The sequence below is a fragment of the Colletes latitarsis genome, unplaced genomic scaffold (assembly GCF_051014445.1).
Source record: "Colletes latitarsis isolate SP2378_abdomen unplaced genomic scaffold, iyColLati1 scaffold0002, whole genome shotgun sequence".
Lineage (NCBI taxonomy): Eukaryota > Metazoa > Arthropoda > Insecta > Hymenoptera > Colletidae > Colletes > Colletes latitarsis.
In genome coordinates this window covers 14,178,207-14,190,101 of record NW_027488365.1, presented here as the reverse complement: position 1 = coordinate 14,190,101, position 11,895 = coordinate 14,178,207, and positions in this window count along the sequence as shown.

Sequence of the window (11,895 nt, the reverse complement as noted above, 5' to 3'; positions counted from 1 at the left end):
AGACCTAACATGCGTTATTCTCTAAAATATTTATCAAGACAAGGTTTAATTGAATGTTTCTGAGTGGTACCACATTACTACGTGATCAAAACCAGAAAAAACCCAGGATCCGTTCAACAAGTATGTGAAGAATGCGAAAGTATGAGTCTGATGTGCCCGGCCGGGTTTGGGTCTTGACCCAGGGCGTCCTTGGGGCCGACCTCAGGCGGCTGTTCGACCGCTGCCTGAGGGACGGGCGATTCCCCCCCAGTTGGAAGGTGGCGAGGATGGTCCTCCTCCGGAAGGAGGGTCGGCCCGCGGTGTCTCCCTCCGGATACCGGCCCATTTGTCTCCTCGACGAGGTGGGCAAGCTCTTCGAGCGTGTGATTGCTGCCCGCCTCGTCGAGCACCTGTCGCGGGGTGATCCCGGTCTGGCCGACTGCCAGTTCGGTTTCCGGGGGGGCCGATCGACTATCGACGCGATACGTCGTGTGAGGGCCCTCTCGGAGGCGGCCGTCTCCCGGGGAGGGGTGGCATTGGCAATATCCAAGGATATTGCCAATGCCTTTAACACCCTCCCCTGGGAAGAGATAAGGAGGAGGCTCGAATATCATCGAGTCCCCCCTTGTCTCAGGGCGGTCGTCGGGGATTATCTCCGCGGCAGGTGGATCGAGTATCCCGGCCGGGATGGTGATATGCGGAGGGAGGTGTACTGCGGTGTTCCGCAGGGGTCGGTCCTCGGGCCACTCCTGTGGAACATCGCGTACGACTCGGTGTTGCGGGCCGGCCTCCCCGACGGCGTCAGCACGGTGTGTTATGCGGATGACACACTGGTGCTGGCCGTCGGGGCGCACTGGGGGAGGGCCATGCGTCGCGCGGAGGAGGGGTCGCAACGCGTCGTCGACCGGATCAGGGGGATGGGGATGACGGTGGCGGTCCATAAGACCGAGGTGATTGCGTTTCATTCACCTCGGCAGGATCCGCCACCCCCTCTGATTCGGGTGGGTGGGGCTGACATCGAGGTGAAGCCCCAGATCAGGTATCTGGGGCTGATCCTCGATAGCCACTGGCGTTTCGAGAAGCATTTCCGCTGCCTGGTCCCCCGGTTGGAAAGTATGGTTGCGGCTCTGGGCCGGATCCTGCCCAACCTGGGGGGCCCGGCGGGCCGAGTTCGTCGCCTCTATGTGGCAATGGTCCAGTCGGTGGCCCTATACGGGGCCCCCGTCTGGGCGGACGACCTGGCTGCCTCCCGGCGCAGCATGACTATTCTGCGTCGGGTGCAGAGGCGCATGGCGCTCAGGGTCGTCCGCGGGTATCGGACCATGTCACATGAGGCGGCGACGGTTCTAGCGGGGATGCCGCCCATGGACCTGCTCGCGCGGTCGCACGCGGTGATGTACCGGCACCGCGTCGACCGTCGCGCGGGGGTGGGGGCGGTCCCGGGCGGGCAGGAACCTGCTTGGGGCGATTTGAAGCGCCAGGCCCGGCAGTCCGTGTTGCTCGCGTGGCAGGAGCGGCTGGCTCTGCCAACCGCGGGGCACCGGACTGTCGGGGCTGTTCGGCCACTCCTGAAGGAGTGGCTGGACAGAGGCCATGGCAGCCTCACCTACCGGCTGGCACAGGTATTTTCCGGGCATGGCAGCTTCGGAAGATACCTGTGCCGGATAGGGAAGGAGCCGACGGCGCGTTGCTGCCACTGCGACGCTGAGCAGGACACGGCGGATCATACCCTGGAGGTATGCCCCGCGTGGGAGGGGGAGCGCCGTGTCCTGGTCGGCGTCGTCGGGCGGGATGTCTCGCTGCCGGGCGTGGTGCGCGCCATGCTCGGCAGCGAGGAGAAGTGGAGGGCCGTGGCCTCCTTCTGCGAGAACGTAATGTTGCAGAAGGAGGCCGCGGGGAGGGAGCGCGAGCTTCAGCGGCGCGCAGAAGCTCGCGCTCGTGCGGTGGCGGATGACCTAGGCTGGGAGGGGGGTCCTGAGGGGACCCTCCTCCCGCCAGGCGGCGCCGGGTCGGACCGGTTGGGGGTAGGAGTGCCTCCCCCTACCGGTCCGACGCAAGGGGAGGCACCCTCGGCTGTCTGGTGCGGCCATGAACGCCCGGCCGCCGAGGGGTGGAAACGGGGTCGCGGGCGGTTGCGAGTTGGGGCTCGCAGCCGCCACTAAACGCGGCCCCGGGACGGATAGCGGCGGGATGGAGTGGCCCGTCCCGCCGCTATGAGGCAGTGTGTCTACTGGGGGGACCGATTGTCCCCCCGGGGGATGGGCGCGAAAGCGCGGGCACGGGGAGGATACCGGAAGAATGCTTCGAGCGATTCCCGGTATCCTCCCAAAGCGCGCCGAAGGGTCACCGTGGGGTTTTTAGTGGGTAGGTCCCGCGCCTGTCGTTGTACGGGCGCGGGGAATCCCACACACCCCTCCCACCTCTCCCCAAGGAGGTGGGAGGGAGTCTTTCGAAGATTTTCCCCACGACAAAAAAAAAAAAAAAAAAAAAAAAAGTATGAGTCTGATCAGTGAAAATCTCAGGCCTTACCTAGACCTAACTTGCGTTGTCCTCTAAGATATTGATGGAAACTAGGATTCATTGACTGTTTCAGTGTGGTACTACATTACTACGTGATGCAATCCAGAAGAAGCCCAGGATCTAGCCATCAAGTATGAGAAATATGCGAAAGAATGAGCCTGATGAGGGCAAATCCTAGACCTAACCCAGACCCAACATGCGTTATCCTCTAAAATATTTATCCAGACCAGATTTCATTGAATGTTTCAGTGTGGTACCACTTTACTACGTGATCCAATCCAGAAATAGCCCAGGATCCGTTCAACAAGTATGTGAAGAATGCGAAAGTATGAGTCTGATGAGAGCAAATCCTAGACCTAACCCAGACCTAACATGCGTTATCCTCTAAAATATTTATCAAGACCAGGTTTAATTGAATGTTTCAGTGTGGTACCACATTACTACGTGATGCAATCCAGAAATAGCCCAGGATCTAGCCATGAAGTATGAGAAATATGCGAAAGTATGAGCCTGATGAGCGCAAATCCCAGGCCTAACCTAGACCTAACATGCATTATCCTCTAAAATATTGATCGAAACCAGGTTTAATGGACCGTTTCAGTGTGGTACCACATTACTACGTGATCCAAACTAGAAAAAACCCAGGATCTGTTCAACAAGTATGTGAAAAACGCGAAAGTATGACCCTGATGAGGGCAAATCCCAGGCCTAACCTAGACCTGACATGCGTTATCCTCTAAAATATTGATCGAAACCAGGTTCAATGGACTGTTTCAGTGTGGTACCACATCACTGTGTGATCCAAAGCAGAAAAAACCCTCGATGAGGTCAACATGTATGTTAAAACTGCGAAAGTATGACCCTGATGAGGGCATATCCCAGGCCTAACCTAGACCTAACATGCGTTATCCTCTAAAATATTGATCGAAACCAAGGTTAATCGACTGTTTCAGTGTGGTACCACATTACTACGTGATCCAAACTAGAAAAAACCCAGGATCTGTTCAACAAGTATATGAAAAACGCGAAAGTATGACCCTGATGAGGGCAAATCCCAGGCCTAACCTAGACCTGACATGCGTTATCCTCTAAAATATTGATCGAAACCAGGTTCAATGGACTGTTTCAGTGTGGTACCACATCACTATGTGATCCAAAGCAGAAAAAACCCTCGATGAGGTCAACATGTATGTTAAAACTGCGAAAGTATGACCCTGATGAGGGCATATCCCAGGCCTAACCTAGACCTAACATGCGTTATCCTCTAAAATATTGATCGAAACCAAGGTTAATCGACTGTTTCAGTGTGGTACCACATTACTACGTGATCCAAACTAGAAAAAACCCAGGATCTGTTCAACAAGTATGTGAAAAACGCGAAAGTATGACCCTGATGAGGGCAAATCCCAGGCCTAACCTAGACCTGACATGCGTTATCCTCTAAAATATTGATCGAAACCAGGTTCAATGGACTGTTTCAGTGTGGTACCACATCACTATGTGATCCCAAGCAGAAAAAACCCTCGATGAGGTCAACATGTATGTTAAAACTGCGAAAGTATGAGCCTGATGGCGGCAAATCCTAGACCTAACCCAGACCTAACATGCGTTATCCTCTAAAATATTTATCAAAACCAGGTTTAATTGAACGTTTCAGTGTGGTAACACATTACTACGTGAACCAAACCAGAAAAAACCCAGGATCAGTTCAACAAGTATGTGAAGAATGCGAAAGTATGAGTCTGATGAGTGAAAATCCCAGGGCTAACCTAGACCTAACATGCGCTGTCCTCTAAAATATTGATCGAAACCCGGTTTAATGGACTGTTTCAGTGTGGTACCACATTACTACGTGACCCAAACCAGAAAAAACCCAGGATCTGTTCAGCAAGTATGTGAAAAATGCGAAAGTATGAGTCCGATGAGTGAAAATCCCAGACCTATCGCAGACCTAACTTGCGTTGTCCTCTAAAATATTGATGGAAACCAGGTTTAATTGACTGTTTCAGTGTGGTACCACATTACTACGTGATGCAATCCAGAAATAGCCCAGGATCTAGCCATGAATTATGAGAAATATGCGAAAGTATGAGCCTGATGAGCGCAAATCCCAGGCCTAACCTAGACCTAACATGCATTATCCTCTAAAATATTGATCGAAACCAGGTTTAATGGACTGTTTCAGTGTGGTACCACATCACTACGTGATCCAAACCAGAAAGAACACAGGATCCGTTCAACAAGTATGAGAGGAATGCGAAAGTATGAGTCTGATGAGAGAAAATCCCAGACCTATCCCAGACCTAACATGCGTTATCCTCTAAAATAGTGATCGAAACCAGAGTTAATTGACTGTTTCAGTGTGGTTCTACATTACTACGTGATCCAATCCAGAAAAAGCTCAGGATCTAGCCATCAAGTATGAGAAATATGCGTAAGGATGAGCCTGATGAGAGCAAATCCCAGACCTAACCTAGACCTAACATGTGTTATCCTCAAAAATATTGATCGAAACCAGGTTTACTGGACTGTTTCAGTGTGGTACTACATTACTACGTGATGCAATCCAGAAAAAGCCCAGGATCAAGCCATCAAGTATGAGAAATATGCGAAAGAATGAGCCTGATGAGAGCAAATGCCAGACCAAATCTAGACCTAACATGAATTATTCTATAAAATATTGATCGAAACCAGGTTTAATGGACTGTTTCAGTGTGGTACCACATTACTACGTGACCCAAACCAGAAAAAACCCAGGATCAGTTCAACAAGTATGTGAAAAACGCGAAAGTATGAGCCTGATGAGGGCGAATCCCAGACCTATCCCAGACCTAAGTTGCGTTGTCCTCTAAAATATTGATGGAAACCAGGTTTAATAGACTATTTCAGTGTGTTACTACATTACTACGTGATGCAATCCAGAAAAAGCCCAGGATCAAGCCATCAAGTATGAGAAATATGCGAAAGAATGAGCCTGATGAGAGCAAATGCCAGACCACATCTAGACCTAACATGAATTATTCTATAAAATATTGATCGAAACCAGGTTTAATGGACTGTTTCAGCGTGGTACCACATTACTACGTGATACAATCCAGAAATAGCCCAGGATCTAGCCATGATGTATGAGAAAGATGCGAAGGTATGAGCATGATGTGGGCAAATTCTAGACCTGACCCAGACGTAACATGCGTTATCCTCTAAAATATTTATCAAGACCAGGTTTTATTGAATGTTTCAGTGTGGTACCACATTACTACGTGAACCAAACCAGAAAAAGCCCAGGATCTAGCCATCAAGTATGAGAAATATGCGAAAGAATGAGCCTGATGAGAGCAAATCCCAGACGTAACCCAGACATAACATGAATTATTCTCTAAAATATTAATCGAAACCAGGTTTAATTGACTGTTTCAGTGTGGTACCACATTACTACGTGATCCAATCCAGAAATAGCCCAGGATCCAGCCATGAAGTATGAGAAATATGAGAAAGTATGAGCCTGATGAGGGCAAATCATAGACCTGACCTAGACCTAACATGCGTTATCCTCAATAATATTGATCGAAACCAGGTTTAATCGACTGTTTCAGTGTGTTACCACATTACTACGTAATCCAAACCAGAAAAAAACCCAGGATCTGTTCAACGAGTACGTGAAGTGTGCGAAAGTATGAGTCTGATGAGGGCTAATCCCAGACCTATCCCAGACCTAACTTGCGTTATCCTCTAAAATATTTATCCAGACCAGGTTTCATTGAATGTTTCAGTGTGGTACCACATTACTATGTGATCCAAACCAGAAAATAACCCAGGATCTGTGAAACGAGTATGTGAAGAAAACGAAAGTATGAGTCTGATGAGGGCTAATCCCAGACCTATCCCAGACCTAACATGCATTATCCTCTATAATATTTATCAAGACCAGGTTTAATTGATTGTTTCAGTGTGGTCCCACATTACTACGTGATACAATCCAGAAACAGCCCAGGATCTAGCCATGAAGTATGAGAAATACGCGAAAGTATGAGCCTGATGAGGGCAAATCCTAGACCTAACCCAGACCTAACATGCGTTATTCTCTAAAATATTTATCAAGACCAGGTTTAATTGAATGTTTCAGTGTGTTACCACATTACTACGTGTTCCAAACCAGAAAAAACCCAGGATCCGTTCAACAAGTATGTGAAGAATGCGAAAGTATGAGTCTGATCAGTGAAAATCTCAGGCCTTACCTAGACCTAACTTGCGTTGTCCACTAAAATATTGATGGAAACCAGGTTTCATTAACTGTTTCAGTGTGGTACTACATTACTACGTGATGCAATCCAGAAAAAGCCCAGGATCTGTTCAACATGTATGAGAAATATGCGACAGAATGAGCCTGATGAGAGCAAATCCCCGACCTAACCTAGACCTAACATGAATTATTCTCTAAAATATTGATCGAAACCAGGTTTAATTGACTGTTTCCGTGTGGTCCCACATTACTACGTGATCCAAACCAGAAAAAACCCAGCATCCGTTCAACAAGTATGTGAAGAGTGCGAAAGTATGAGTCTGATGAGGTCAAATCCCAGACCTATCCCAGACCTAACTTGCGTTATCCTCTAAAATATTGATCGAAACCAGGTTTAATCGACTGTTTCAGTGTGGTACCACATTACTACGTGAACCAATCCAGAAAAAACCCAGGATCCGCTCAACAAGTATGTGAAGAATGCGAAAGTATGAGTCTGATGAGTGAAAATCCCAGACCTAACCTAGACCTAACATGCGTTATCCTCTAAACTATTGATCCAAACCAGGTTTAATGGACTGTTTCAGTGTGGTACCACAGTACTACGTGATCCAAACCAGAAAAAACCCAGGATCTGTTCAACAAGTATGTGAAAAACGCGAAAGTATGAGCCTGATGAGGGCAAATCCCAGACCTATCCCAGACCTAACATGCGTTGTCCTCTAAGATATTGATGGAAACCAGGTTTAATTGACTGTTTCAGTGTTGTACTTCATTACTACGTGATGCAATCCAGAAAAAGCCCTGGATCTAGCCATCAAGTATGAGAAATATGCGAAAGAACGAGCCTGATGAGAGCAAATCCCAGACCTAACCTAGACCTAACATGAATTATTCTCTAAAATATTGATCGAAACCAGGTTTAATTGACTGTTTCAGCGTGGTACCACATTACTACGTGATACAATCCAGAAACAGCCCAGGATCTAGCCATGAAGTATGAGAGATATGCGAAAGTATGAGCCTGCTGAGGGCAAATCCTAAACCTAACCCAAACCTAACATGCGTTATCCTCTAAAATATTTATCAAGACCAGGTTTAATTGATTGCTTCAGTGTGGTACCACACTACTTCGTGAGCCAAACCAGAAAAAACCCAGGATCTGTTCAACAAGCATGTGAAAAACGCGAAACTGTGAGCCTGATGAGGGCAAATCTTAGACCTAACCTTGACCTAACATGCGTTATCCTCTAAAATATTGAGCGAAACCAGGTTTAATGGACTGTTTCAGTGTGGTAGCACACTACTACGGGATACAATCCAGAAACAGCCCAGGATCTTGCCATGAAGTACGAGAAATATGCGAAAGTATGAGCCTGATGAGGGCAAATCCTAGACCTAACCCATACCTAACATCCGTTATCCTCTAAAATATTGATCGAAACCTGGTTTAATCGACTGTTTCAGTGTGGTACCACATTACTACGTGAACCAATCCAGAAAAAACCCAGGATCCGCTCAACAAGTATGTGAAGAATGCGAAAGTATGAGTCTGATGAGTGAAAATCCCAGACCTAACCTAGACCTAACATGCGCTATCCTCTAAAATATTGATCCAAACCAGGTTTAATGGACTGTTTCAGTGTGGTACCACAGTACTACGTGATCCAAACCAGAAAAAACCCAGGATCTGTTCAACAAGTATGTGAAAAACGCGAAAGTATGAGCCTGATGAGGGCAAATCCCAGACCTATCCCAGACCTAACATGCGTTGTCCTCTAAGATATTGATGGAAACCAGGTTTAATTGACTGTTTCAGTGTTGTACTTCATTACTACGTGATGCAATCCAGAAAAAGCCCTGGATCTAGCCATCAAGTATGAGAAATATGCGAAAGAACGAGCCTGATGAGAGCAAATCCCAGACCTAACCTAGACCTAACATGAATTATTCTCTAAAATATTGATCGAAACCAGGTTTAATTGACTGTTTCAGCGTGGTACCACATTACTACGTGATACAATCCAGAAACAGCCCAGGATCTAGCCATGAAGTATGAGAGATATGCGAAAGTATGAGCCTGCTGAGGGCAAATCCTAAACCTAACCCAAACCTAACATGCGTTATCCTCTAAAATATTTATCAAGACCAGGTTTAATTGATTGTTTCAGTGTGGTACCACACTACTTCGTGAGCCAAACCAGAAAAAACCCAGGATCTGTTCAACAAGTATGTGAAAAACGCGAAACTGTGAGCCTGATGAGGGCAAATCTTAGACCTAACCTTGACCTAACATGCGTTATCCTCTAAAATATTGAGCGAAACCACGTTTAACGGACTGTTTCAGTGTGGTAGCACACTACTACGGGATACAATCCAGAAACAGCCCAGGATCTTGCCATGAAGTACGAGAAATATGCGAAAGTATGAGCCTGATGAGGGCAAATCCTAGACCTAACCCAAACCTAGCATGCGTTATCCTCTAAAATATTGAGCGAAACCAGGTTTAATGGACTGTTTCAGTGTGGTACCACACTACTTCGTGATCCAAACCAGAAAAAACCCAGGATCTGTTCAACAAGTATGTGAAAAACGCGAAACTGTGAGCCTGATGAGGGCAAATCTTAGACCTAACCTTGACCTAACATGCGTTATCCTCAAAAATATTGAGCGAAACCAGGTTTAATGGACTGTTTCAGTGTGGTAGCACACAACTACGGAATCCATACCAGAAAAAACGCAGGATCTGTTCCAAAAGTATGTGAAGTGTGCGAAAGTATGAGTTTGATGAGGTCAAATCCCAGACCAATCCCGGACTTAACTTGCGTTATCCTCTAAAATATTGATCGAAACCAGGTTTTATCGACTGTTTCAGTGTGGTACCACATTACTACGTGATGCAATCCAGAAAAAGCCCAGGATCTGTTCAACAAGTATGTGAAAAACGCGAAAGTATGAGCCTGATGAGGGCCAATCCCAGACCAATCCCAGACTTAACTTGCGTTATCATCTAAAATATTGATCGAAACCAGGTTTAATCGACTGTTTCAGTGTGGTACCACATTACTACGTGATCCAAACCAGAAAAAACCCAGGATCAGTTCAACAAGTATGAGAGGAATGCGAAAGTATGAATCTGATGAGTGAAAATTCCTGGGCTAACCGAGACCTAACATGCGTTATCCTCTAAAATATTGATCCAAACCAGGGTTAATTGACTGTTTCAGTGTTGTACTTCATTACTACGTGATGCAATCCAGAAAAAGCCCTGGATCTAGCCATCAAGTATGAGAAATATGCGAAACAACGAGCCTGATGAGAGCAAATCCCAGACCTAACCTAGACCTAACATGAACTATTCTCTAAAATATTGATCGAAACCAGGTTTAATTGACTGTTTCAGCGTGGTACCACATTACTACGAGATACAATCCAGAAACAGCCCAGGATCTAGCCATGAAGTATGAGAGATATGCGAAAGTATGAGCCTGCTGAGGGCAAATACTAAAACTAACCCAAACCTAACATGCGTTATCCTCTAAAATATTTATCAAGACCAGGTTTAATTGATTGTTTCAGTGTGGCCCCACATAACAACGTGATCCAAACCAGAAAAAGCCCAGGATCAGTTCAACAAGTATGAGAGGAATGCGAAAGTATGAGCCTGATGAGGGCGAATCCCAGACCTATGCCAGACCTAACTTGCGTTATCCTCTAAAATATTGATCGAAACCAGGTTTAATTGACTGTTTCAGCGTGGTACCACATTACTACGTGATACAATCCAGAAACAGCCCAGGATCTTGCCATGAAGTACGAGAAATATGCGAAAGTATGAGCCTGATGAGGGCAAATCCTAGACCTAACCCAAACCTAACATCCGTTATCCTCTAAAATATTGATCGAAACCTGGTTTAATCGACTGTTTCGGTGTGGTATCACATTACTATGTGATCCAAACCTGAAAATAACCCAGGATCTGTTCAACGAGTATGTGAAGTGTGCGAAAGTATGAGTCTGATGAGGGCAAATCCCAGACCTATCCCAGACCTAACATGCGTTATCCTCTAAAATATTGAGCGAAACCAGGTTTAATGGACTGTTTCAGTGTGGTACCACACTACTACGGGATCCAAACCAGAAAAAACCCAGGATCTGTTCAACAATTATGTGAAAAACGCGAAAGTACGAACCTGATGAGGGCATATCGCAGACCTATCCCAGACCTAACTTGCGTTGTCCTCTAAAATATTGATGGAAACCAGGTTTAATTGACTGTTTCACTGTTGTACTTCATTACTACGTGATGCACTCCAGAAAAAGCCCAGGATCTAGCCATCAAGTATGAGAAATATGCGAAAGAATGAGCCTGATGAGAGTAAATCCCAGACCTAACCTAGACCTAACATGAATTATTCTCTAAAATGTTGGTCGAAACCAGGTTTAATTGACTGTTTCAGTGTGGTCCCACATTACTACGTGATCCAAACCAGAAAAAACCCAGGATCCGTTCAACAAGTATGTGAAGAATGCGAAAGTATGAGTCTGATGAGTGAAAATCCCAGGCCTAACCTAGACCTAACATGCGTTATCCTCAAAAATATTGATCGAAACCTTGTTTAATCGACTGTTTCAGTGTGGTACCACATTACTATATGATCCAAACCAGAAAGTAACCCAGGATCTGTTCAACGAGTATGTGAAGTGTGCGAAAGTATGAGCCTGATGAGGGCAAATCCCAGACCTATCCCAGACCTAACTTGCGATATCCTCTAAAATATTGATCGAAACCAGGTTTAATTGAATGTTTTATTGCGGTACCACTTTACTACGTGATCCAAAGCAGAAAAAACCCTCGATCAGGTCAACATGCATGTTAAAACTGGGAAAGTATGAGCCTGATGAGGGCAAATCCCAGACCTATCCCAGACCTAACATGCGTTATCCTCAAAAATATTGATCGAAACCAGGTTTAATCGACTGTTTCAGTGTGGTACCACATTACTACGTGATGCAAACCAGAAAAAAACCCAGGATCTTGTCAACGAGTATGTGAAGTGTGCGAAAGTATGAGTCTGATGAGGGCTAATCCCAGACCTATCCCAGACCTAACTTGCGTTATCCTCTAAAATGTTGTTCGAAACCAGGTTTAATCG